Below are 24,903 nucleotides of genomic sequence, written 5' to 3'. Positions count from 1 at the left end.
GGCGCCGTTTTTTTTAAATTTTTTAAATTTATTTTTTTAACTTCAATAGTTTCATCTGGGCAATCTCTACTTACCTAAAAAAAACTGCATAGCTGCCGGCCAATTTGTTCTCCGTCTATTGATCGGCAAAGTTTGGCGACATCTTTAAATTTGGGGAATGTAAATCGTTGCTATAGGAACAAGCATGCTTGTTAAAATAAAATACAAGAAAATTGGTCTTTCAAAGTTGTTTTTTTTTAAAACAGAAAATGCTAAAATTTAAAAAACACACACACATGCAGGATATTGCCTGGACTGCAGCTTTAAAATAAAACATTAACAAGCAGAAATAAAATAAATATTATATGAGCATGATGTACCCACTGTACCAATGAATGGGTGAAGGTGGAGGTAGTTGTCTGGGGAGGGTAGTTAGGCCTCCTGGGTGGGTAGTGGGAGAGGGTGGGTTAACACTTAATTACTTTAGCGGTTACTAACCGCTAAGGTAAGGCTTAGTCCATAGACAGTGCAATATGGGTTGGTGCAACGCACAGCAAAAAAAGGGGGTGATGGCAGGTCTGGCAAAAATGTTTCTTTATTATGTGGACATAAAAACAGAAGGCTGCAACCTTCTACGCGTTTCGTGCAGACAAATTGCACTTTATCAAGATAAAGTGCAATTTGTCTGCACGAAACGCGTAGAAGGTTGCAGCCTTCTGTTTTTATGTCCACATAATAAAGAAACATTTTTGCCAGACCTGCCATCACCCCCTTTTTTTGCTGTGCGTTGCACCAACCCATATTGCACTGGATTTCTCCCTACTGGCAACTGCACGCAGATTGAGAAGGACTACTGGTGACACAATTGTGAGTACTTACCTGGGGCCAGCCCAATGAGGTTAGGGGGGGGGCGTTGTGCATTTACCCCTGCCTTCAGGGCAACTGGAGCTCTTTAAAGGTTTTATATCTCATGTCCCAGAAGTGTCCCCCTCATATACTCAGAATAATGGGATTCCATGCTTGAGCACCAAATCACCTTTACTGTTAGTCCATAGACACTTCGCCCGTGCGGAGGCGCGCTGAGGCTCAGGGAAAGCGGTGCTTTCCCTGGCCTTAGAGCGCGCGCCGTCCGAGGGCGTGTCTGGGGGCGGGGCCAGTGACATCACGGAGCTGGTTCGCCCTCATTGGTTCGCCCCTGCGCTCCGGCGAGCTCTGAAACGTAACATTTGTTAAGACACGCTTCGCAGGTGTGCGGAAGCGGGCGCGAGCCCCTGCTAAAGCTGCTTTCATTGCGGCTGCAGGGGCTCAGTGCCGAGCAGCAGCGCGCCTCAGCACGGGTCAGCGCCTAAGCGCTGACCATGCCCGAGGCCTAATTAAGGGGTTAGGGGCCATTAGATTGTATTTTTGATTGTACTGTATTGTTTGTGGCAACAGAGGACATGGACGGTGATGTGGATGAGGACGGCCTTCATATCTGGATAATAGTAATTTTGACCATTATTGTACTGTATGTGTTAGGGGGTGGGGGGAAAGGGGGTGTATTTATTTGAAAGTATTGGCTGTTATGTTTTTTTTTTGGGCACAGGATTAGTACTGCAGGCCAGCGGGGACCCCAGACTCCCGCTGGGATCACCCGAGGGCCCCGGACTGCTGCGGAGATCACCTGAGGGCCCGGACTCCCGCGAGGATCACCTGTGGGCCCGATCACCCGGGGACACCCACCAGCCTGTTGTATTAATTGTGTGGCGAAGAAAAACCTAAACAATGATTTTCTTCATGGCTCCATTTCTTTTGCGCCAGCCTTTAGCTGGTGCAAAAATCTGGCGTGCTTTTAAAGTACGATTCACTTATCACTGCTTAGTGAATTGCACCGACTGGCAAAAAACAGCGCGTTTGCCGTTTTTTGCCTGATCGGACGTATTTTTTTCCCCGGCTAAAAAAAATGCCTTTTACGCCCAATAAAGCACTGTTATCACTGCTTTGTAAATCGCGCAGCAGGCAGTACCAGTCTTAAAAGGCATGTATCGTACTTAAAAGCAGTTATCACTGCGTAGTGAATCGCCCCCTCTGACTCAAAAGTGTTCTATTCTGTGAATTAGCACCTGTGTCAATTGAGGGGAACTTTATACAGCTCATCCCCGTTATAACGCGATCCGTTACAATGCAAATCCGCTTTTAACGCGATGCAAGCGTGGCACCCAAATTTCCTATTTATGAATACTTTACAACACGGTTATTCGTATCTTAAATACTTTATTGTACAAAGCATACAATTGTACATTATTTCTAACGCGATCCGCTTATAACGGGATGTGATTCTTTGGACCCCAAACACAGCTGTAATATGTTTTCCTAGATGTGATGCAGGCCTGTTAAGATTACTGATTATGGATCAGACATAATGGATATTTTGATGCAAGAAAGATAGAGGAATGACACAGAGTGACAGAATCTAATACATCCTATTATATTATGTGCATCTCTAGTGCGTGTCAAAAAAAAGGAGATGTACATAGGTGCCAGTATTCCAGAGAATATTGTTTTTTAAAAAGCAAGGATGTTGCAGAAATGCACTTTGCGATGCTAAAAACGCTAACGTTTCGGAACTTTGCACATGCATTCTGAAAACTTGTCTAAGATTCCCACTTGTGCCATAGTCTCTGAAAAGAGAGAACATTTTGAGCAAATTTGACACAACAGGAAGGCTTTTGTGTCATTTTTAATCATGGAAAAAGATCCTGTCGCTTGGCTTTTTCCAATCGTCAAAAAAATCAGAGAACTATTGAGCATGTTTAATCTCTAACAAAAATGAGTTCTCAGTGGGCACGGTCAGTCATGGTTTGGTTTTACTTCTAAAAAAAAATAAAAGTACGTGCTTTGGATGGAAATTTGGTTCTTCATGTTTTGTCGTGTATTGGTCTTTTTTTTTTATTTTGCCAAAATTCAATATGTTTGATTTTGGTTTTTGGGTGTATAATAAATGATGGAAAAGAAACTCAAAACAAGCAGAAAAATTATAAAGTAGCATGATAAAGCATGGGAAAAAAATGCTTAAAATAAGTATAAAAAAAGAACTAAAAAAAGATTGGACATCTTTTTTCAAAAGGAAAGGTATACAATACTTCCTGGGCAAGCTCCTCACCCATATCACATGCAGTACTTACACGCAGATCTGACTCCAAAAGACTGTTCATTGGCCAAAAGGTTCGACAATGAAACCGGACGCTTCTCCTTTTGTTACCGTGCACCCCACAACAGGAAAATCTACCTGAGACTCTCAAAGCCGCCATCGGACTAAGTACTTTCAAGACTTCAGCTCTCACATTTTAACCTTGTCTGTAACTTACATTCACCCATAACATATAATATCTTTAACTGTCCATGAAATGTCTTTAAATATAATATACTGTGTAGCCAGGTACCCTCTGGGCACACCACCCGGCTTTCCCCTTACCTCCGCTGCAGCTGGGGAGAGCGCGGCAAGGCAGGGAGGTGCAGGGAGGATTTGCTAGGCGACCGGGTCGCTGGGAGGTTCGCAGCGCACCTGACAGCGGGGGCCGCCATGTTGAATTGGCCCCACATGCGCAGAAGCATCGCACATAAGCAGAGGAGATTCCGAGTTGCGGTGGCCATCTTGCTCCACCTCGTGCATGCGCAGGAGCTAGTATAGCAGCGGCCATTACACCCAAAGCTCCGGCTGGGGAACTTCATTTCCCAGCTGCTCCTGGGGCTGCACAACACATGGGCAAGGACAGCCAATAGTGCTGCTAGGATCTCGGCAGGCAGAAGGATACATTTGGCGCGCTCAGGAGACCACGCCAGTCGGAAGAGGGAGTTGGATCCAGAAGGTAGTGTTTCAGAGCCAGTGGCTCTGAGACTAGGCCTACTATATCCCCCCTAAGGCCCCAGCTAGGCCCTGACTCACAGTAGCTTGTGGTTGCTGCAGGGAAGGCCCCTTAGATAGGGACGCTTCCCCATTGTACTGTCTAGTGTCAGGGATACAGTGAGGATGTCGCACGGTGATTGCGGCCTGTGGTCTGGGACCAGACCATCTCCATTGTAAGAGACTTTGTTTGGTGATGTTATCCACACCGGAATTCACCCCACGTGGAGGCTGACGCCATCGCAGACTACGTAGCTGGATCGGCGGAACCCTGTTATTAAGTCGGCCGCATCGAGTACAGTAGTACTCGGCAGATACCTCAACTAAGTGCACCAACACTCCACGGGATAGCGCTATCTCCTACACTTAGGGTGGGCCCTGACATTGGGGGAAAAGGACATCAGGGTATTGGTGCCAAGTACCCTATGTACTTTGGGGGACACTCACTGGTGGTAGCAGGTTGGGGCATTGTTATACTGTGGGGTACAGGGTACTGTGGTCTGCGTTCAGTAAAGGTTGTTGTTATATACCTGCCTGTCTGTATTATTGTTATTGTTCCTGTAAGGAGCCTATCCCACCACATTGGGATCCCTTACAGGTGGAGGCGCTGCACCAAGACGAACCAGAATCACCCCAGGCTCCCGGTGGTACGGGGGAACAAGGGCTACAACTGTGTAATCTTTTCATTTAAAGCTGCAGTTCAAGCTGACATTTAAAAAAAAAAAAAAAAATTTTCCCATTCAGTATATGTGCATTAATACAATCTGCACACTGACAAGTGATAGCCAAGCTGCAGATCGATCCGTTCTCCTGTAATCGATTGCTTGCTCCGGGTTATTTAATTCAGTTCTTGCACAGCATTCTGGGCAATGTAGTCCTGGAATATGATTGACTGGGCAGTTACAGCAGGGCCCCTGGTATACGGCGAGTTCCATTCCAGAGGCCTGCCGTATACTGAAAATCGCCGGAAAGCGGATCCGGCGATTTTCACTTCTGCGCATGCGCAAACCGGCATTTTTGCTGTTCTGCGCATGTGCAACCTGTGGTCTGCGCATGCGTGCTGGGCGCACCCGCCCGTTCCTCCTGGGCCCCCTAGTTACTTCTGCTGCGGGGGTGGTCGCGAGTGCCGCCCGGAGTCAGCGGCAGACCGCTGGCTCACAGGAGGTGGGGCAGTGTGCAGGGAGCGCTCTGGAGGCTCCACGGCGGCCCGAATGCTAAGGGCACCGTCATCTTGTTTCATTGCGTATACGCGAGACCGGCGCATACGAGGGACAACTATAGAGCAGTGGCCAGGCAGGGAAAGGCTACGCGGGGAACTACAAGTCCCATGAGCCTTAGGAGCCCGATACATGTGACCCACACCAGCCAATAGCGCGACCGCATTCTCCTGCTCAGAGTTGGATACATTTTGCGCGCTCAGCCCATGAAGTAAGTCGGTGCTGGGACAGGATAGGGGTAAGAAGTATGTGTGCAGAGGTCAGTGACCCCTTGCACTAGGCCAGATTCCCCCTAGGCCCCAGCTAGGCCCCGACTCACCTCAGCTTGTGGTTGCTGCAGGGACCGACCCATAGTATAGGGACATGGCCCCCTGTAGTACCATAGTGAGTGAGGGACACAGACAGGACACGGCGGTCTCCTGCTCAACGGTGTCTTGGACCAGACACCATACAAAGACATTTCTAAGGTGGTACCATCCACGCCGGACCCACCCAACTAGAGGCAGAGGATTCGCAGGTAGCAGTACTGGGTCCATGGATCCAATCCCTCTCAAGACCAAGCCAGTCCGGCTAGGTGTGGACACACCCAGCAGGCACCTTCCTCACGTGCACCAACATACACTGTACAGTGACGGCGCTCACTTATGTGTAGAGTGCCTGAGCGCCTGATAAGGTACTGTGGAGGGACATTGGTGGGCGAGTTACAGCCGTGCGTGGCAAGGGGGTAGCTGTAACCAGTAGCCAATATATAGATATAAGTTACTATCAGTAAACTGTTATTCTGTGTTACCCTGTGTTTTTATTGTCTGTGTATGCCTTGGTGTGAGCGCGGGGGGCTCCGTTTGATTGGTGCTACATTGGTGCTACATCGGCTGTTCAGCACTTTAATTGGTGATACAGCGATGTGTACCAGCCTATCGGACGCCCCCGGTGACGTCACTATGGGCAGGAGCAGAGACATAGACTAGATAAGCCCTGTTTAGCCTCAAGCTCCAGTCTGAGCATGCGCAGACAGTTACTGGGGGCGGTCCATACCCACAATCCATTGGGTCGTTGGTGCGGCGCCACGGGTGACGTCACGCGCATGCACACTGGGCTTGCGGTGTAATTTCGCACAGATTTTTCCAATTAACCTGTTATTATCTAGGTATATAAGGTGCCTTATTCCAGCACATCCCATACTCCTTGATAAAGGACCGTAGGACCGAAACTCGTAGGAGGTTCCTGTCTTTGTCCCCCAAGGGGGTATACTCGTCTCTTTGCATGCACCAATAAAGAACAGCGTTTTACTCCACACCTGGCTCCCTGGCTGTGCGCCATTCATTTTTTCTTCTGCCTGTACCTGGATTCCGGATCCTTCGTGGCTGGCACGCCTGCATATCACCCCTGGAGATGACGTGAGTGGGTTTTTATTGGTATTAGACTCCTATGGTTAAGTGTTGACGGCTGTCATTTATTACTTACAAGTCTATATTTGCCTACCCACTCCCACTGGTATCTCCAGGGTTAATGATTTATTATCCACTGAACTGGATGGAGTCACCCTGGGTTTGAGCACCCTATTTTTCTTACCCATAGAGTGCCTGAGCGCCTGATAAGGTACTGTGGAGGGACATTGGTGGGCGAGTTACAGCCGTGCGTGGCAAGGGGGTAGCTGTAACCAGTAGCTAATATATAGATATAAGTTACTATCAGTAAACTGTTATTCTGTGTTACCCTGTGTTTTTATTTTGTGTGTATGCCTATATATTGTTGCGGCAGCTTTTATTCTAACAAATCACCGGTTTGTCCCTGGCTGGTTCCTGGAATGCGACGCTGTTCACCTGGCGCATGTCGCGTTCACCTTGCGTTCCCAGGCACGGGTCATGCCCGGCTGATGCGTTTATTGATAATGGTTCGGATTTTAATAGGCTGCAATGCTTCGCTTGTCCGCAAGCTGGCAGAAATTCAATGCGCCGAATCAGAAATGTGTCGGCTTGCAGGTGTTTCGTTTAAAAAAGATACTGTACCACAGTGTGCTATTGTAACTTGGCCTTGGCCTTGAGACTGAAGGAAGAGTTGCAAAAATGTATCAATTTAGGCTTTTCATATTAAAGAAAGACAAAGACCAGTTTCAGTTTCTGTTACACTATTCTCCAGAGACCCACCATGAGTGTTCAAGTGCAGCCCGCTTTCCAAAAACCCGACAGAAGTTATGCGTATTTGATATGGGCAGCGATTAATGCAACAGATGATAAGATGGCAACAGTTGCTCAAATTTATCAGTATTTTATCGAAAACTATGACTTCTACAAATTTTCGCCAACTCCTCATACGTGGAAGCGTGCAGTAAGGAAAAGGTTATGTAGCGACCCCTGTTTTCACCGTATTGAGCCCCAATTTGTTGGAGGGTATTGATGTGTGTCACCGGATTTTTCCCGTATCTATGATCATGGAGGCGGCAAAAGGCGAAGGGTCATGTTAAAACCAACTAAGAAGCGACAGTCGCTGCCAAGTAATGCACCAGCACCAGCACCGGCTTCCAATGACGGTCCCACTGTCAGTGACAACCCTGAGCCTGAGTCGGATTTCGCGTGCAGTTTTGATGAAGCTTGCATGTACCTAAGCGATTTCCAGCCTACAGGTGGACTAGTCCCGCTGCAAACTATCGACGTGGATGATGAAGAAAGCTGGATTGGCTGAATGGGAAATTCTATGGTAAGTACTGTATTGTTGCCGTATTATTTTGGTGGGGCTGGCTGGGTACTTCTTTAGGGGCTGACCATTACTGTACATTAAAACTTTTCTTTTTGTTTTTCCTCAGAAAAGAAAACGGCTAATGGGGGGATTTCGATGGATAATATTGTACTGTATGCTGATGTTTTCCGGCCGTACAGTATACTGTGTAATAAACCCGAATAAATAAAACTATGCATTTATTCTACATGTTCAGTATCGTTTCATTATGTGTCTTCTACAGTATACTGTACAGTGGTATACAGTGCCTAACATCTATGGGCAAAAAGAATTTTATTTCTAGGTGCCCTAGAACAGAAGTTCCCACGCCAATTGCCCGTGAACTTGACCGAGGCCCTAAGTAGTTCCCACGCCAATTGCGCGAATATAATGTAAAATAATCCGTTCTGTGGGTCTGAGCGGGTTGAAATTCGCCTGGTCCTCATGCGGAAGGACCCTTGCCATAGTGGCAAAATATCAGCCATAGTGGCAAAATATCAGCCTTGCACGACCCCCGTAACCGGAGATACCAAAAGACAGTTTAAAAGCACATTACCAAAGTGGCTTTTTTTCTGCCATGCAAGTCAATGGCAGAAACCTAAACTTTAACATTACCCTGACTCCGTTCTGTTGCCACGAGAGGGTCGCAATTTGCCATGCAATCCTGCTGCAACTAGGAATACATGGTGACCGAATCTGAGCCCTCTAGGTTGAACAGAAACGGAGTTGTGGGTTCCAGGTTTCTGCTCATTCTGACTTAGCCGGTTCAAAGCTTTCTCTGCCATTACGCTCAATGGTAGGACCCTCGTCGCCGGCGTAACCCTTTCTCGCCGCCATTACTGCTCGGACCCTGTTTGGGTCAAGTGAGGGGGTTCCTAACATCTAGGGGCAAAATTTTATTTCTAGGTGCCCTAGAACAGAAGTTCCCACGCCAATTGACCTAGTTCCCACGCCAATTGCGCGCTAATTGCTCTTTTTTTACAATGTTGCCGATCTTGCAGCTTTGCGGTCAGGCAGTAAAAAAACAGTGCAGCAAGCCACTACATTTGTTAGAGAAATGAGTAGTTGGTGGGTGGTCACAGCAACAGGAACTCAGCCGAATGCGTGAATGAATAAAAACAGCTTTATTACACTAAGGTGCTGCACATCACATCACGGAGAACACCTCTGACGCGTTTCGTTCCGTTATGGAACTTTATCAAAGAGTACAATGATCTCTCACACTGGAGTATTATATACACAATCCTTTCTCATGATTGGTCAATCCATAGTTGCAAACAGAGAGTAACAATTAGCAATTAATGCTGATGAGTATTAGAGGATTATGCAAAAACTGCAGTGTCTAAAATGGAGCAAACAACAATAATAATAGTGACGAATAGACAATACAAATTTAAACATATATATTAAAATCAAGATCAGTGGATAGCAGCATCAAATGGTAGTGATTTATATCAAACATGACAGTTTTTTTTAGGGGACAAAAAACCAGGAAAACATATATATGGAGCTATAATCAAATGTAGATAACAAGAAAATAATGAAATATTGTATGGCATAATAAATGCCTTGATATTATGATAAATAATATGTATAATTGCGGCTAATACAAGTACATAATAAAGTACATAAAATACAAGTACATAATAAAAATAAAACATACATAACGATTCAAAGATCTAATAGAGGTAAATGAGAATTTTAATCCTAATAGAGGTATATTAGTATTTTATCTGGTAGTGTTAGGACTTGCGAACAGGTGTCTGCCTTGACGTGGCTCGCAAGCTTACAACGCTTTGGCCAAAGGGTTAAACTAAATGACCCTATTTCAAGAGAATATATAAGTATTTTACTGTGTATTTCTGTCATGTTGGATGTAGCATTGGGCTTCTCTGTCGTCTGTTGTATACATATGCCACGCTCAATAGCACTCCATTTTGACACATATACATATATATATTTTGTGGGGGCTCAGGGGTTTCCAAAAAGAGCTTGCTGGGGTTCTGTGTTTTGTTAACCCATTCTCAGCTGTTCCAGCTGGTGGAGGTTAGTGGCTCCTCCTTCCCAGGTTTTAAGCCCGCCCCTCCCCACTTCCCTAGTTTGCAAGTTCCTCATTCTGCTGGATATAGACCCACTGTGGTCTTTCTCCCTCCTAATAGAGGTAAATGAGAATTTTAATCCTAATAGAGGTATATTAGTATTTTATCTGGTAGTGTTAGGACTTGCGAACAGGTGTCTGCCTTGACGTTGCTCGCAAGCTTACAACGCTTTGGCCAAAGGGTTAAACTAAATGACCCTATTTCAAGAGAATATATAAGTATTTTACTGTGTATTTCTGTCATGTTGGATGTAGCATTGGGCTTCTCTGTCGTCTGTTGTATACATATGCCACGCTCAATAGCACTCCATTTTGACACATATACATATATATATTTTGTGGGGGCTCAGGGGTTTCCAAAAAGAGCTTGCTGGGGTTCTGTGTTTTGTTAACCCATTCTCAGCTGTTCCAGCTGGTGGAGGTTAGTGGCTCCTCCTTCCCAGGTTTTAAGCCCGCCCCTCCCCACTTCCCTAGTTTGCAAGTTCCTCATTCTGCTGGATATAGACCCACTGTGGTCTTTCTCCCTCCTAATAGAGGTAAATGAGAATTTTAATCCTAATAGAGGTATATTAGTATTTTATCTGGTAGTGTTAGGACTTGCGAACAGGTGTCTGCCTTGACGTGGCTCGCAAGCTTACAACGCTTTGGCCAAAGGGTTAAACTAAATGACCCTATTTCAAGAGAATATATAAGTATTTTACTGTGTATTTCTGTCATGTTGGATGTAACATTGGGCTTGTCTGTCGTCTGCATATTAATAAAACAATATAATTTCTTTACAATGTAGGGAGACAACTGTTCTGGTGGACAAAATAAGTGAGGAGAATGATGAGGAGTGCATTAAGGGTTAAAAACACTCTGCAGGAAAAGCACAATCTGACTGTATCCGAGACCAGCATAAAGAAGATGAGACGCAGCATTGGATGGAAATATGGACGTGTGAGGTTAGTACTGGACAGTACAGGAGGTAAAAGTGTTGTTTCGCAAACTGTACTGCCCTGTGCCGCAAACATTTTTTATTCCTTGTCATTACAGAGTGTACCCCATGATACGGGACGCAAACAAAATCAAAAGAGTGCTCCAGGGCAAGGCATGGATCGACAGCGGGGAGACTTTCCAGGATTGCATCTTCACTGATGAGTCTACTGTGTCGCTGGAGAGATTTGCAAGATTTGCGTTCCACAAAAAAGGCCGCATAACTTTGAAGCCGCGGCCAAAACACCCTGTGAAGCTGCATGTGTGGGGTGCCATCTCTAGGCGTGGACCGGGATGCATTGTCATCTTTGAAGGTGAAAAGATCAACTATAATGTCGCCTAAAGCACTGTACTTGACTAGTGTTGACTTACCGTATGCACTGTACTGTACTATTGTGCAGTTTATTGAGCACTTTGCTTTTCTTGCTATAGGAATCATGAATAAAGCTTTCTTCAAAGACAACATTGTGCCCGAGATAGTGCAATACATCACACGCGACTTCCCCAATGGTCACCACTTCTACCAGGACAACGATCCCAAGCACACCGCGTCTACACCGCATATCCTTGAGCGCGGCATCAACTGGGTGAAGACGCCAGCGGAGTAAGTGCAGTAGACCGTGTCCCATTTTTGTTCCCCACTGTTTTTAGCTCTTAAACCAATTGTCCTTTCTTTCCAATGACAGGTCGCCAGACTTCAATCCGATCGAAATGGTCTGGCATCAGCTGAAGGACCATATCCGGAAAGTGGCGAAACCCTCCAAAAAGGACGAGTTGTTGAAAGGCATAATGAGTTTTTGGAACGATGTACTCACCGTGGAACGCTGCAATAAATATATAGACCATATTGCCACTGTGTTGCCCATTGTCATCGCGCGTAATGGGCAAGCATCAGGAAAGTAGTACTGTGCTGTAGTATTATAAGTACAGTATGATACAGGTAAGTATGGCACAGATTTTTTCTTTCCAGATAGTAAGAGTATACAGTAGTTAGTTTTTTCTTTACAGAGAGAGCAGCACCAGCCATCAGGTTACAGTACATAGAATTTAACAGTAGTCAGAGTATACAGTAGTTCCAGTACAGTACAGTAGACTAGTTTGACAGTACTACAGTAACTGCCTACTAACTGCTCCATTTTTTTCTTTCCAGAGAAATCTACACCAGCCACCTACAGTAGTTCTGCCATAATACAGTACAGTACGAATATACAGTACAGTACAGTACAGTAACTGCACTAATTTTTGGTTTTCTTGTCGTTCCAGGAAAAAGGGTGGCCTAGGGGGAGATGGGGGCGTTGTGTCCAGTCAAATCTGCTTGTACAATCAAATGTACAGTATATAAACAGCAGTAATGATGTACACAAAACCTCTCCTCTCTCAATGAACTACTGTACTGCAGACAGAATGAGGAAAAGATAAACACGGAAAAAATAATTTTACTATACAGTATATAGTATATACAGTATATTATACAGTACATTACAGTACTGTACTGTATATAGTATTAAATAATATTCTTATAAATGTGCATTACTCATGTTTCCCCATGTTTTACAAATGTTTTCCAAATGGTTATCCAATTTCAAGCTGCCAAAAGAACTTAATAAAGACTGCATTATGTATTATTCCTGATTATTTTTATATTTGTATTTTTTGGTTCCTGATAAAATAAAATAAATATTTATTCACTTTCCTGCGAATCATAATCATTGACAGCCACCCCTACAGTGCACCAATGAATAAGAATGTTTTGTAAATGTTTCTCCGATTCAACCCGCTCAGACCCACAGAACGGATTATGTTACATTATACTTATATATTTATATATTTTTATTTTAAAGATATTAAAGAATGTACTGTATTGTATTTAAAACATGTGACTGTAAACCATACTGACTGACAAATGTTTTCACACCCTGATGAAATACAGTATCAGTTTACTCTCAATTCTCACAGTGCTGTGCACATTAGATTTACATTTCAAATTCGAGAGGGGATTTTCCAAAGCGTTACCGTTAAAACAACAGGCCTCTAAGGGTTGGGGAGGGGGATGGTGTGATTAGACACAGGCGTACTGAGTGTTTGTAGCTCGGCTATGGGCGGATTAAGAACACAATGGCAATATGCAGAAGGTTAACGACCCAGTGGAGAGAGGGGGTTGATAGGATAGGGTGACTCAGCCGATTGACGCTTGGCTAGGGAGGAATTAAAAACTCTGGAGGTGTGTGGCTGAAATAGTTAACAGCACTGTAATTTCAAAAGGCAGTTCATCATAATAATTTGATGAATAAACCCCCAAAGACAACCCCCAAATACAGTACATAAAAAGCAAGTCACTTTAACTCCCTTTGCCCCATGCACCAAAAATGTTTTGTGGCAGAAGAATTTAATAAAGGCTGCAGTATGTATTATTGTGTGTTGGTGGTTAGAATTGCTGTGCACTTTAAATGTTTCAACATTGTACAGTATTTGTAAATAAATGTTTTTGTACTGACTCCACCAATAAAAGAACATGTTGAATTGCCTCACATTGTTTCCATTTGCTCCTTTGACAGTGTAACAAATGTAGAGGCTTGCTGCACTGTTTTTTTACTGCCTGACCGCAAAGCCGCAAGATCGGCAACATTGTAAAAAAAGAGCAATGAGCGCCCAATTGGCGTGGGAACTAGGTCAATTGGCATGGGAACTTCTGTTCTAGGGCACCTAGAAATAAAATTCATTTTGCCCCCAGATGTTAGGAACCCCCTCACTTGACCCCAACAGGGTCCGAGCAGTAATGGCGAAAAAGGGTCACGCCGGCGAGGAGGGTCCTACCATTGAGCGTAATGGCTGAGAAAGCTTTGAACCGGCTAAGTCAGAATGAGCAGAAACCTGGAACCCACAACTCCGTTTCTGTTCAACCTAGAGGGCTCAGATTCGGTCACCATGTAGTCCTAGTTGCGGCAAGCTTGCATGGCAAATTGCGACCCTCTCGTGGCAACAGAACAGAGTCAGGGTAATGTTAAAGTTCAGGTTTCTGCCATTGACTTGCATGGCAGAAAAAAAGCCACTTTGGTAATGTGCTTTTAAACTGTCTTTTGGTATCTCCGGTTCCGGGGGGTCGTGCAAGGCTGATATTTTGCCACTATGGCAATGGTCCTCCCGCATGAGGACCAGGCGAATTTCAACCCGCTCAGACCCACAGAACGGATTATTTTAAATTATATTCGCGCAATTGGCGTGGGAACTACTTAGGGCCTCGGTCAAGTTCACGGCCAATTGGCGTGGGAACTTCTGTTCTAGGGCACCTAGAAATAAAATTCATTTTGCCCCCAGATGTTAGGAACCCCTCACTTCATCCCAACTGGGTCCGAGCATGTACAGTACTGTACTTTAAAATAAATTAAATATGCAATTTTACTATTACTGCGCGCGCATGCACAGACTGTGTAGGTTGAACCGCGAAGGTATTAGACTTCAAAGACAACAGCTCGCAAACGCCCCCATGCGTTTTTACACGGCATTGCAGTATTGCAGCCAGCGGGAATAAAATGCTTAAATTACGGCGCGAAAATAACGCAATACACTCCGGGCGAAAACGACACAAAACCGCACATCACCGGGATATTCTGAAATTCGCGTAGCTAGCCGAGTTAGAATAAAGTTGGTCGCCACTGTATGTATATGGGTCCTATAACAGGCAAATCCACATAGTAGGATCCGTTACAGGTGGAGGCGCTGACCAAGATTTGTTCCAGAATCCACCCAAGGCTCCCTGCAGCGGAGGCTCGTACCTCCTATGAACCACAGGTATTGCACCATACGTACACCGTAGACATGTATCACACAGAGAGTGGGGATACATGTGCTACATATATATACTCCACTCTAGAGGTTGGCACGTGGCCTGGTCTTTTGCTTCTGTTTCTAAATAACCTTTGGGCTTTGGTTTTAAAATCTCAAGGGTTTTGGCTTTGTATTTGGTTTTGCAATGTACGGTTCTTATGGGTTTTGATTTCACACACCCAGTTTAGGCCATTTCTAATTCTGAATGTCAGCTTATTGACGGTTACATGAAATGAAAGATTTTTGCGGGCCTTGTTAAATACACCGTCTGGTGTTCTACAGACTTTACACGCGCTCTAGCTATATGTCATCTTGAGCTCTGTCATGCTATTACTTAGCTAGATGGAGCAAAGCCAGAGACAAACATAATCTATTTTACAGTATACCAGGTCAAGATATTTGCTTGTCACCTTTGCTTTTATTATTTTGGATAGCTGTATGGACCAAGGTTTAGATTAAACCAACACATTTCAAATGACACCTTGCCTAAGTTGTCTAGCAAACATCATATGTGTTTTTTTTTACTATACTATGTATGATTAAATGCAACACATCTAAGAATATATAAATATCTTTTTTTTAAATACTGTACATGAACCAGGAAGGAGTCGGCTGGTCTTGGTGCTGGGAGCTCGAAAAGTCATACACATCCCATCATTCATCGATTTGCTGTGTAGAATGTTTCAGGCTGCCATTTTGAATGTAGCAGACTACTATCTCAGGTCAATATGGAAACCTATTAATTGACGGCAGGTAAGAACCACTTGGCCGATATAATCTATCTGTTGTAGAGTTCCATGTTAAAATTGAGAAGAAGCAAAAGGTGACACATTGGGTGCTGCTTTGCATGTCATTACCCAGAATCCCTGGTTGCGTTGGAAGCATTATGTGCTGAGCGATAATGGAAAAAGGCAAGGTTGCAGACCTGTCTGAACCATGTGAATGTGATATTTTTATTCACTGTAAACATATAGTGAAGGGGTTTTGTCACCTTTTTATTTACTCACCATAACTTATTTAGTGTCTTGTTGTAACCACGTCGAGTTTCACATTGCAAGGCCAATAACCAACCTGATGGGACCCAAAAGGTTAAATTGGTGAGTTTTTTTGAAACTCAGACTGCGCTGAAAATGTTTTGTAATACGGCAGGCATAGGTTTATAGGGGCCCATGTTAAAATGGACAAGAAGCAAAGTGATACACTGAGTGCTCATTTGCATGTCATTACCCAGAAACCCTGTCTGCAGTGGAAGCATTGTGGAGACGTGAATGTGCTCACAAGTGGTATTTGTTATTTTCCATCTATTGTGAAACTTCAGATCCAATTAGATCCTTGCCTTTCTTTCATATTTAGGGTAATCTTGTGTTTTTTCCAAGAAGTTTTAAATGCACTTACTGTATTAGACTTTACCATCCCTGTTGGAAGGGTGCTCCATGATTCCACCACTTTCCTCCCTGATGAAGTACTTTCTCACATTTCCCCTGAGCCTCCTATACTCCAGTTTCAGAGAATGACTTCTTGTTAAAAAGTAATACAGCAAATAAAAATACCACTTGTCAGCACATTCACGTCTTAGACAGGCCTGCAACCCTGCTTTTCACCATTATCTCTTAGGTCTGTAATATAGTGTGTGCTGATGCGGGCGCACGGCCGTGCACGCTTCGTTTGTATGTTGCCAGCATTGACGCGTGCGGCTAGGTGGCACGGCTCTGACATCACAGCGTTAGGTTGCACTGGGATTGGCTTGTGTCGTTCCGTGACGCGGCAGCAGAGCGAAAATCAAAAATTCTTGTATTTGCTCTGATCAGCTGCGCCACTGCTAACGGCCGTGCACGTGCGCGTCTCGACTGTATCAACGTCAGCCTCCCATTGTCAATTATCATTAACGCGCGCGCACGGTAGCGCACTATAATACAGACCTTAGAATGCTGCGCTTCTACTGCAGCCAGGGATTCTGGGAAATGACATGCAAATGAGGACACAGTGTCACCTTTGGCTTCTTATCGATTTTTAACATGGACCGCTATACGCATATGCCTGCTGTATTACACAGCTTTTCAGCACAGCCTGGGTTAAAGAAGTGCATAGCCAGTAACCTACTCACAGACCGCTGTTTTGATAAAAACCTTAAAAAATATGTGTGGTAAGTATGAATACATACAGTATGACACATCATCATTCAGTGCTTGAAATGATTGTTGACGCATCCCTCATGTTGAATACCTGACTCATACAATTTCAATGAAAAATAAGAATGATGTGTATTTTATTTATAACTAGTTTTAGTAAATATCAATTACTAGTGTAATATTATTTATATGGCTGCACTTTGAAAATAATGCATTTTGTTAACCTATGCACACAAACATTCCTGCTGCATTAGATAACTGGTTGGGGTGATACATAGCAACTTCATTCTGCGCTAACACCACTATCAGTCTTTTTAGGTGTAGCACTGTTTCCCCCCCACTGGGAGATACACAGTCTATGCTACCTAGTGTGTGGTGCAATACTTGTTAAGGTCAGGAGAGCTGAGTCTGATCTGCGATGTAATGGAGATTAGGACAGGCTTAGGTTCGTTCTCTTGGTGTTCAGCGCCTCCAGCCGTAGTGGGTTCCAGGTATACAGAAGTCAATCCTCACTACTGCATTCTCTCACTCCTGCCCCAGGACTGATACTTAGACAGGAGTGTCATAACAAGGGTCTTTATTGGCATGGCAGGCATCGATTGCAGATCTTCATACAGCGATGCAGAGTCTCAGAGATCCCAGACCTCTGGATGGTGATGGCCCCTGGACTTACAGGGCCTCTGTGGCTGAATCTGATGTTCCGTCAGTCCAAAGACTGAGGGTGAGCATGCTCATCCTGCCATAGGAGAGACTGACAGCTCTCTGCCTCCTCTCTCTTCCAGAGCAGGAACAGGACTAAACTAAATTGGCCACTCCTTCTTAGGAGGAACAAGAAGGGGTGGGCTCATGGTATATACCTATACCAGATAGGCTTACACAGGCCATGAGTCACCACCTTCTATCACTCATAGGAGGAGCATGAGGGGAGTCAAAAGACCACAGATTTAACCTGTTACTGCCTGCAGCTAACAGGACTTACATAACAAGGATAACGGGAGGGGAAAGACAGGCAGAAAAGACATACCCTGTTACATAGGGATTATGCCAAATTGAATTTGGTGGAGGATGTTGAAGCACAGAAATTTTATTTTTTAGTAAATACCATTTACATCTCTACCGTATATCAAGCATAGTTAATGTCTGTGCGCCAAAAGATTATTTTATTTGGGTGCAGATGAAAATTTCATGTCAGTACATAGACGCACTCAAATGCAAATTGAGTTTGACATGCGCCCATTCTGAGCGGCAAGATCTATTTGCAACATTTTGTACACAGGCCCCAGAGTGACTTAAATTACCTAGTTTTAACCTATTAAGCATACCAACGTCATTAGTTCACTACAGTCCTAAATGGGTCTCAGGATTTAATAGGACCATTAGAAGGTTCAATAATAGGATCTCTGTGAAGCCATCTCAGCATACAAGAGTTCAAATAAGAAAGTGAATTTGTTCTGGGTTTTTTTTTCTTTCAGGGAAAGGTCTATAAAACTTGTGACAGGTTTATGGACAGGAAAATATAATGTTGACAAACGGCCGACTAATCAACTGGAACATGTAATAAATCATTAGTGTGTCATTAAACTGTTCCAGAGCAACCATAGAAGGGTCATTACTGTGTCACAATATATCTTCCACCAGAAAACAAAAGCAAGCAGGGCATGTTGGGAATAGGATTACAGGGGAAGCATCTGTCAGTGCTAATTAGGAATTAACCACACTTCTTAATAGGGGGTAAAGGCAGGAAGAGAGGTGCTTAGGAGGGATGCACAAGGACCACTTTCTAGATGAAAAAGTACTCAGCACAGACGTAGGCAGCTCAGGGAAAGGAAAGGCACAAATGGGTAAGAAGAGTGTAAGTATGGGATGTGTAACCCCATCGGTGCCAGAAGGCCTTTTCCTCCTGATCTCTCAAACACAGCAGTGTTCAAAGATATTAATGCAGAAATGTTTCCTGTGGGCCATCTTATATTGTGATTTTCTAAAAACTGATATATATATATATATATATATATATATATATATATATATATACATATATCCAATAAAGAATATCGCTTGTGAGCACATAGACATGTCTGCAACCCTGCCTTTCAACCATTATCACCTAGCATACAGTGCTCCCACTGCAGCAAGGGATTCTGGGAAATGATATGCAAATGAGCACAAAATGTGTCACCTTTTGCCTGGAATATCCATTCACATGGAGCCCATTTAAGCTGACGAATCACCGTTCACACAGCTTTTAAGCACAGCATGGGACTAGCAAAGCAAGTACAAACCACACACAGACATGTTTCAACCTTGATGGCTATCATCAGTGTGAGGTTGGTTTATACTTGCCTTGAAATATGTATTGGCTGGGTAGGTTTACCATATCACATTTTAAGTTATGGTGGGTGAAAAAGGCAACAAAAACCTCCACCGTTAGCATATAGCCAATAGCTATAGCATATAGTTATAGTATATAGTTAGCATATGTGAGCACATTCACATGTCTTAGACAGGTCTGCAACACTGCCTTTCAATCTACCCAGCCTAGAAATATTTCAAGGCAAGTATAAACCAACCTCACACTGATGATACCCATCAAGGTTGAAACATGTCTGTGAGTGGTTTGTCTCTGTATGTATTGGTATGATGATCCGGTCCCGGATCGCCAAGGGCCAGGTCGCAGCCGCGTCCTGGCTATTCCCTCACTCTTGAGCTACAGGACAGGGTCCCTATCTATGGAGGTCCCTGCAGCAGCCACAAGCTATCACAGTGAGTTGGGGGCTAGAGGGTCTCTGGCCTAGTACAGGGGTCACAGACACCCTGTACCTACACAACCTACACTAACCTTGTCCCAGCTCCAACTGGCGTGCTGCTCTCTGAGCGAAAAGTATCTATCTCTCAAGCAGGGGGTTCTCCTAGCCCTATTGGCCTATCTGGGACACCTGACTTCTTGCCCCTATGCATTATGGGGCTTGTAGTCCTTGCGGAGCCCTTTTTCTGTAATGGCTGCTTCTCGCACATGCGCGATCTCACTGCGCATGCATGCCCAACTTCAACATGGCGATGCAGTTGTAGAGGGAGAGGGGGATTGGCCCGGGATTAAAGGGGTTGCACCCCATATGGCCACCCCCTGACCTCACCAGGGAGGCAAGGGGTTAACTGGACTGCGGTCCAGAACTGTGGTTTATCTTGCTATAACATGAAAAATGTATGTTCCCCTGTTATAATGTATCATCATCATACCAGTGTCTGCAACACACACACACTGGGATCCATCCGGGAGGACAAGGGTTAATAGTTGAATAGTGATTATAGCCCTTTGTTTAATGTTCCTGACTTTTTAGGCACCATTTTGCAGAGTCCTATAGGCCGCCATTGAAGCTCCATTCATTTCAATGGCGGAGTGAGCGGTTTTGGACCTGTTCCCTTCAAAGACCAGCAGGTGGCGTCCGAGAGGAGGAGCGGCGGTTTCCCATTGTAAGTCAATGGGCCCATTGACTTCAATGAGGATTCCTCGACGTCGGCCTGCAGGAACGAGTTGGCAGCCGTCCAAACCGCAGACCGCAAAAGCGGATACTTTGTCTAAAAAAGAGTTTGATCACTGTTAGTTCAAGTTCAAAGACAAGTGGCGTGGGAATCTTAGGTTCTAGGGCACCCAGGAGTAAAATTATTTTTGCCCCTAGCTCCTAGGCCTCTCCTCACTTGACCACCACCGGATCCAGGAATCCAGGACCCCTAGAAAGGGTCGTGCTGGCTGAGGGGGTCGCGCCATAGGTTCCAATGGCGGCGGAAGAAGCAGCACGAGAAAACGGCTACGTCCGAAACCCTGAAAACCATAAGCCCATATCTCCGGTTCTGGAGTGTTCAGAGGGCCGGGATTTAGGCTGCCTGCAGTCACTGTTCCGGCATGACCGCAGATCCATTCCCGACCCTCTCCGACCAACCCGACGGAGTATGGACCACCATAAAGGTTTGTGAGTTTTTCCCATAGACTTCAATGGCGGCCGTTCCCCATTGACTGGCTATGGCGGAGAAGCCCCATAGGCTTCAACGGCAGCGATGCCCCGTTGAAAGTCAATGGCGGCACACTCCCATAGACGCCAATGGCGGAGTTTTACCATTGAAAGTCTATGGCGGCGGAGCCCGTTGTTTTCAATGGGGAATGAGTGAAAACTGAGATTTATTTTACAGCGGAGAATTTTGTAATAAACTAAGAAACGGTTAATGTGGTATTTGCATATCTCCGGTTCTGAAGGTCACAGCGGGCTGAAACTTGGACCCTATAGTGTCCCACTTCCGACAGTAAGGCCTGGGTAGTTTGGACCCGCTGGACCATACAGAACCGGTTATTTTAATATGTTTGTGTATTAACAATCATACTGTATTTCAAAGCGGGGACAAATGCCCGCGAAGATTCCTGCCTACTAAGGAATGTAAATGGTCAGGGGGGCGACCTAATGTCTAAGAACCATGTCCCTGATCAAAGACTCAGCCACTCTAACTGTTTACATGAGGGCGGAAAAGCGTGAAGCTGGAGTGGTTTGTAGGTGCCATAATTCACACCTACAAACAAAGAATATCCTGCCAGATACCCCATCTGGCAGACTGCCCGGCGCCCCTAACTTGGGTGTGGGGCTACAGAAATGAGAGCCTCAGGGTCCCAGGACGCATGTGCCAACTAGCTGGGGGGCAGGGGTAAAACTGTGTTCCCACGTTAGAGATTGGATGCAGGTAATTGTTCACCAATAGTCTGCACTCAATAGTAAGAATAGGGTTGAAAAGAGATATAAACTGTTGTCAACCCTACAGTCTTTGTCTTCTTGTTACTTCTTGATTGATACCTGATTGCTGGAGAATTGCTATTTGACTACTTCTTCATTCCAACCCCTAAGTAAGTGTTACCTTCTTGTCTGTTAATTGTACTATCTTGTTGTGTTCACCTATCTAAGGAATAAATATACTTTATTATATCTAAGCCTCGTTCAGTTCAACCCAGTTATTTGGTGTAAATTATATCTTGTCATAAGTTACCGTGACAGCAGTCGCCTGCCTCAACCATCCCACAATGCCTGCAAGTTCCCCCCAGCTGTAAAGGGGGACCAGGGGACCGTAAAGAGGGACCCTGCTATACTCTTCCCCCTGGTGAAAACCCAACATCCCCGATTGGGCACAGTGTAACACATAACAATATAACCACACAAGACTTTATATAATAAAAATGCAGTTTCATGGGTACAACTTATCACATTAATCAGCTTTAAATCAAGTTTAGGATCCTCTACGGTTTTGTTCACTGTTTCTTCAACTTCCGTGCCTTCCTGCCCACCATCCAGTGGTGTGGCTTCTATCTCTGGCTCATCATTCCCCACTTGTAGGATAGGTAGGAGATGATTCCGGTGCCAGCCCCTTACCTGGCCATCCATGTCTTTTCTACAGTAGTCGGGGAGGCCCGACATCTGCTCAACCTCAAATACTCCGTCTTGCCAACGATCAGACAATTTATGTTTCCCGGGGATTCCGAGGTTACAGAGGAGCACAGCATTTCTAGGACAAATCTCATGATGTCTGACCTTATGATTATAGCGCCTTTTATTGTTAACGTACAACTGGGAAGAAGACTGTTTGGCTATCTGATAAGCCTGTTGCTGACTTTCTTGAAGCCGTTGCACATATCGGAAGTGTTTTGTATCTGTTGATACTCTCAGACGCACGTCTACCGTCAGCCGGTCTTTTCGACCAAACATAAGAAAGTATGGAGAGAATCCTGTCGACTCATGGCGGGTACAGTTATATGCTTGTACCAATGTTTCGACATGCTTGCTCCACTCACTTTTCTGCTCCTTTCAGGGTGCCGAGCATATCGAGTAGCGTCCTGTTAAACCACTCTGGCAGAGCGTCTCTCTCCCGGATGGTACAGGGTCGTTCGGGACTTAGTGATGTTGAGGAGCTTGAGTAATTCCTTGATGAGGTTATTCTCAAAGTCCCGCCCTTGATCTGAATGTAAGCGGTTAGGTAGACCATAGTGTACAAAATATCGCTCCCACAGGAGCCTACCACATGGCCTTTTGGTCTTTGGTGGGGAAGGATAGGGCATAGCAGGTGTAATGATCCGTAATGACTAGTACGTTGCCAATGCCTCGGGCGTCTGGTTCAATGCACATGAAATCCATGCACACCAGGTCCATGGGACCCAAGCTCTTCAGATAAGCCATTGGTGTGGCTCTGTTGGGTCAGGTTTTGCGTTGGATGCACCTGGAACATCGGTGGCAGTGTCGCTCTACTGGCTCTCGCATCCGTGACCAAAAGAATCGGTCTCGTATCAACCCAAAGGTCTTCTCTACGCCAAGATGGCCATGATCTTCATGCAGCGATTTTAAAACTATATGTTGCAGGTTCCTGGGCAGGACCCAAGACCCAGCCTTCTATCAGGGTGGTTATGGTACAGCACCACCCGATAGAGTAGACTATTGTCGATTTTCAAATTTGTCCACTTCTCACATGAGTATCGGTGCACGTTTTAGAATTTCAGGCTTGTTTTGCTGGATGGCCCGGTGGATGATGCCAGCCACTGGATCTTGTATTTGATAGCGTATCATATCCTTCCATGCAATGATCTTATCTGGGGTGATGTCCATCCCCTCGGGGTCACAGTAGGTGGCGGGAATGACCTTCGATTGGCATCCCAAGGAATCTGCGACCTTCAGTTCTGAGAAGGCCACCTTATCTTCTATGATAGCTGTCGTGTTGCACATAGCCCACATCCCTGGTCCAGGGATCTCCTTCCAAAGGTCATCGTGGGGTGGTACCCAGTCCCGGTCTTCTGGATAGGGCATCAGCTCCGATATTCAGGGGCCCTGGTTTGTACTTCAGTGGGAACCTGTAGTTCGAGAGGGCCGCCAGACATCTGTGGCCGATGGTGTCCAGTTTAGCAGACATCAGGATGAACGTCAATGGATTGTTATCAGTCCGTACTTCAAATGCGACACCGTACAGATAATCATGGAGTTTATCCACGAATGCCCACTTGAGAGCTAGAATAATTCTGCTCACTGGGGGTTAAATTGCGGCTGATGTAGGCCACTGGTCAGAGGCCGGACGGATATTTCTGGTGCAGGACGGCACCTAGGCCATTGAGGCTCGCTTCTACATGAAGAATGTAGGTCTGCTCGGGGTCGGCATACGCCAAGATGGGTGCCTCCGTCAAGCTTCTCTTCAGGCACCTGAAGGCCGTTTCACAGGCAGCCGTCCATTTGTCGCCAAACTGTGTTCAGGTGAAGGTGTCCTTTTTCCCGGTATCCAGGGTATATTTTAAGGAGGTTGTTAAGGAACCTTGCTCAACTGGAACACCCTTCCACAAAGCGGCTATAGTAGCCGCAGAAGCCTAGGAATTAACAAAGTTCTACAATGTTCTCTGGTCAGGGCCAATTCACCACGGTTTCTATTTTGGCAGGATCGGTGGCGATTCAATCCGCAGATACTATGTGTCCCACATAGGCCACGGACATGCAACTGAATCAGCATTTGTCTAAGGACAGCTTCAGTTCTTCCTGGCCCAGTCGATCCAGCACCTTCAGCAGGCATTCTTCATGCTCCTCCAAAGTCTTACCGAAAACTATGATATCGTCCAGGTAGATGAAGCATTCCCGTGGATTCATGTCACCGATGGTTTTCTCCATAGGACACTGGAATGTTGCTGGAGCTCCACAAATGCCATGGGGCATATGGGTAAACTGGTAAAAGCTCAGGGGACACACGCACGCTGTGTTTTCCGGGTCTTACCCAGATCTCAGGTCCAATATGCTGAACCATTGGCTCCCCGTCAGTGCGTTCAGAAGTTCTTCAATCCTTGGGAGAGTATACTGGTCAGGTACGGTGCGATTATTCAGTGTTCAAAAATCTACACACAGGCGGACCGACCCATTCTTTTTCCTCATCACCACAATTGGTGACGCGTATGGGCTACGGGACTCTGTCACAATCCCCGCCGTTTCCATCTCTTGTAGAACGTCTCTCACGTCCTCCATATTTCGAGGAGCGATGTGACGGGACCATTCCCGGAAGGGTGTGGTATCACTTAACTGGATTGTGTGC

General features: G+C 45.3%; 1 long non-coding RNA gene across 1 annotated transcript in view; it reads right to left on the bottom strand.

The window, feature by feature from the left end:
- The window catches only part of LOC142494514 (uncharacterized), a 67,813-nt gene that overhangs the window by 2,533 nt on the left and 40,377 nt on the right, over positions 1 to 24,903 (bottom strand). Inside the window, exon 4 of the long non-coding RNA XR_012801502.1 lies at positions 75 to 170. This is a non-coding gene — a long non-coding RNA (uncharacterized LOC142494514). The remainder of the gene's footprint in view (positions 1 to 74; positions 171 to 24,903) is intronic.

The sequence above is a fragment of the Ascaphus truei genome, chromosome 5 (genome assembly GCF_040206685.1).
Source record: "Ascaphus truei isolate aAscTru1 chromosome 5, aAscTru1.hap1, whole genome shotgun sequence".
NCBI classification, from domain to species: Eukaryota; Metazoa; Chordata; class Amphibia; order Anura; family Ascaphidae; genus Ascaphus; species Ascaphus truei.
This window is presented reverse-complemented; position numbering and strand designations above follow the sequence as displayed.